Genomic DNA, 3523 nt, shown 5'->3' with positions numbered 1-3523 from the left:
TTTTTTTTTATGAATATGTGTGTGTGTATGTGTGTGTGTGTGTCCAAGTATACCTCTGTTATAGATGAGTCCAAGAAAATAGAGCTCGTCTTCATTTCCAAAAGCACCAATACAGTGGGCCCGTATCTTCATGAGATACAAGGACTGCTGAGATCATCATTTTTGGAATTTAAGGTATCTGGCAGGTGTTCAAAGCAGGTAACAATCCTCCCCTAAATTAGAGTACAGGAGGGCTTGCTTTGACAGGATTGATTCAATTTGAAGGCATATGTTTGAAGCACCTTAGCTCATTGGCCATCGCTTCGCACTTGTTCTTTGGATATGCACATCAGTGCTGTATCTGTGAAATGCAGGCATGCAGAGAACATTAGGATACGAATCAGCAGTGTAAAGGAGCAGGCCAGAGACCAATGGCATCAAACAGGTGGTGCCTGCTTCCAGTACTTTCTGAGCACCCTTTCCTTGAGAGTCACATCCTGTCCTCTGATTTTCCCTCTTCCTTCTAGAACTTCTCTGATTCAATGCAGTGGGAAGTCTATTTCCTTGTTTTATAAGAATGTTTTCCTGTGATTTTGGAAATGTTTATTTTTTATGTGCTTCTCTGTAAAGTATTTTAACATGGAATTAAATCTCTACTGTATGAGGCAGCACCAATTTTAAACAGCAGAACTAGGGCCAGCCAAATAGTTTAGCAGATTAAAGCGCCTACAAGCAGGCTCAAGGTCAGGGGTTTGATCCCCTTGTCTGCTGTGCTGGTCCCATCCCTGGGCACATTGAGACAACAATTTTGATTGGGTGTGGTGGCACATGCCTATAGTCTCAGCTCCTGGGAGACTGTAAACAGGTGGATCACTGCAAGTCCGAACTAGTAGTGAGAACTTGAACACAATGTAGACCCTTCCCTAAAAATAAATAAATAAATAAATAAATAGAGAACAAACCTAAAGCTGGGGCCTAGACCAAGGAGTCAGCTTGGGCCTGCTCCCTGCCAGTCTCCAAGGCTTGGTCTGCCAGCACTGCAGCTTGGCCAACTTCAAGCAACATGCTGAGTTCTGGTTCCCCATGCTTGGGATTCTCAATGGAGAGTGATCCTTATAAGGCAAAGGCTACCTGTTCTGTTCAAAATGCTTCAGCTGAAATCTTAGAGGAATCTAAGAGATCCTGTGCCCCCAAGGAGCCTAGCCAAGCACCAGCCTTCAAGGAGGTACACAGTCCAGCTCTTGTAAGTTTCCAGTAGGAATCATAATTATTAATCTCTCCAGCATCCCCAACACACAAATGACCATCCCCAACAAAGCTTATTATGATGCTGACCACCAAAGGAAAAGACAGTGGCTGCAGTGCAGTGGGCCCAGCAAATTCCTCTGCATCAGCTGTGAGGGAGCCCCAGCTTGCTCTGCAGGACCCCAGTACAAGCCCAACACCACAGTGATTCCAAGAGGACAGAAGTGTGGAGAAATTTGGGATGTGAATTTTCCTAGACCACCTGGAGCCTTACCAGCACCCCAATGGGACAGCATGGCTGGCAGTCAGGCAGTGGGCCACACTCTGGACTGCCCAGCATCCAGAGGCTTGGGGGGATGAGGTCTGTAGCCTCAAGAAGGGGGTGCAGGACAAGGTGAACTGTCACCTGGAGCAGAGCCAGGTTAAGAATTCCATTTGCCACAAACTTTCCCACTATGACATGTTTGTTTGGGAGAAATCTGCCAATGACAAGGTCTCCTTTCAGACCATCCACCCCATTGGGAACAGATTCTTGACTTTGGACCAGGTGTTTAAGCAGCAGAAAGAGCTCAATGCTGAGCTGTGCCTGACTGATCATCAAAACTGAATTTCCATTGGGTGCCCAGCAGATGAGGCCATTGTTGCCACAGGTCAACTTGTGCCTGCTGTCCATCCAGTTCCCAGTGCACCAGCCCCTGGTGTTGCAACCCACAGTGTAGTGCCTTTGCCTTTGGCAGCTTCATGCTCAGAGCTAGCCCACTACAGTAAGTGAGTCCCCATTGCCCCCAAGGAACTGCTGCCTGGTGAGGGCATAGCCCCTTTTCCTCTGCAGGATCAGTGAAGGCGGGGTGGGGGGGTGGCAGTGAAAACCCTGCTTTCAGAAGGGCTGCTGTCTTTCCTTCCAGTTCAGTCTAGCAAGGAGGAAGACACCCAGCCTGGGGAGGACACACTCTCTTTAGGGAGACCCATCTAAGTGGAGAGTCCTCCCTCTCTGAGTGAAGAAGAGTGATCTCCTTCCTGGGAGGATTCATCCTGCTCTCCCTTCCAAGCCCCAAGAAGTCCTACAGTGAGCTCAAATCCCCAGCATGGTGTGGCTCAGAAGTGCTTGACATTTAATGAAGGCAGAAAAAGGAGATGAACCTGTCTAGAAGGAAACAACACTCTTGGAGTGTAGATGGGCCTGAGTTTGTCTTCTCAGAGGGCCCCAACAGCTCTTGACTGGTTGTGGAGCCCTTCTTGTCTTGGGACAGTCTGAGGAGCCTGCCCTGCAGCTTGGCTGCCCCCAGAAGGATGAAGGAACGTTGAAGACCCCCATTAAGGAGATGCTGCCCATCTTCTCCAACCTGAGTAAGCCTCTCCTTCCCCAAGCCCTTGAATCCTGGATGCTCACAGCTCCTACCAAAGTGAGAGGCCTGGATTTCATCCTGGTACAATTTCCCAGGGCACCTTTGGCCCCCTGCCCTACTCCCTGGGGCTGATGCATCTGAGCACTGTGTCACTGAAAAAAGCATTTCCCTTTTTGAGTCACTCCGAAAGCTCTTCAATTCAGAACATATTGACCTTGCTTCTGATCCCTTTACCAGCCTTTTCTCCTCAGATCTGGAGGTCTCCATTGCAGGCTCCCTGAAGCCCCAGGTTTCCCAGGCTTTCAGCCAATAGTTCTCTGACAGAAGGTTTGGTTACTCAGTGTTCTAGGTACTCCTGTGGCTGGCTGAGCAGTTTCAGGCTGGGTGCATGCCACACTCTGAGTTAGGAGTCTGTGGTCTTCACCAGCTTGGTGATGCAAAGGCAGAAGTCAGATCCCAGCTACTGATGAGCCCTTTGCAAGAGGGCTCTGGAGAGCAGATGTGCAGCTGGGCTCTAAAGAGTGATTCTCTGCTTTCTCTGCTATGAGCTTAAGGGTGGGGTGGCAGTGAAAAAACCATGGTGGCCAGGGACTAAGATCACTTCCATTCTGTGTCCTGCAGTCTCTTTTCCTGCTTGCAGGATGAGCTTTGTAAGTAATAGAAATTCTCCCTCTAATGGTAAGTTAAAGTTTAGGAGGGTAGGATGACAGGCAGTTGTGGTTTGATTCTGTCCCTTGCTTTGGTTCCTAGGGAGAGAAGATATGTAGCGCATGGTTTGGTCCTGGCCCACGGGTTCTTTGCCATGGGCAGCCAGACAGTTCTCCCCAAGTCCAATTTTCAAGGCCCCTCATCCTGCTCCACTCTGTATTTACAAGTCAGCTTTCCTTCCAGGAGAAATCTGAATTAAAAGGTCTTGTATTGAGTCAAGAATTGCATTTGAAGGTGGACTGGAT

At 48.8% G+C, this 3523-nt stretch overlaps 1 pseudogene; it reads left to right on the top strand.

The window, feature by feature from the left end:
- LOC111817272 overlaps window positions 1-2977 on the top strand; it is a 16991-nt pseudogene extending 14014 nt beyond the window's left edge.
- Window positions 2978-3523: the final 546 nt, after the last annotated feature.

The sequence above is a fragment of the Octodon degus genome, unplaced genomic scaffold (genome assembly GCF_000260255.1).
Source record: "Octodon degus isolate 3935 unplaced genomic scaffold, OctDeg1.0 scaffold00053, whole genome shotgun sequence".
NCBI classification, from domain to species: Eukaryota; Metazoa; Chordata; class Mammalia; order Rodentia; family Octodontidae; genus Octodon; species Octodon degus.
This window is presented reverse-complemented; position numbering and strand designations above follow the sequence as displayed.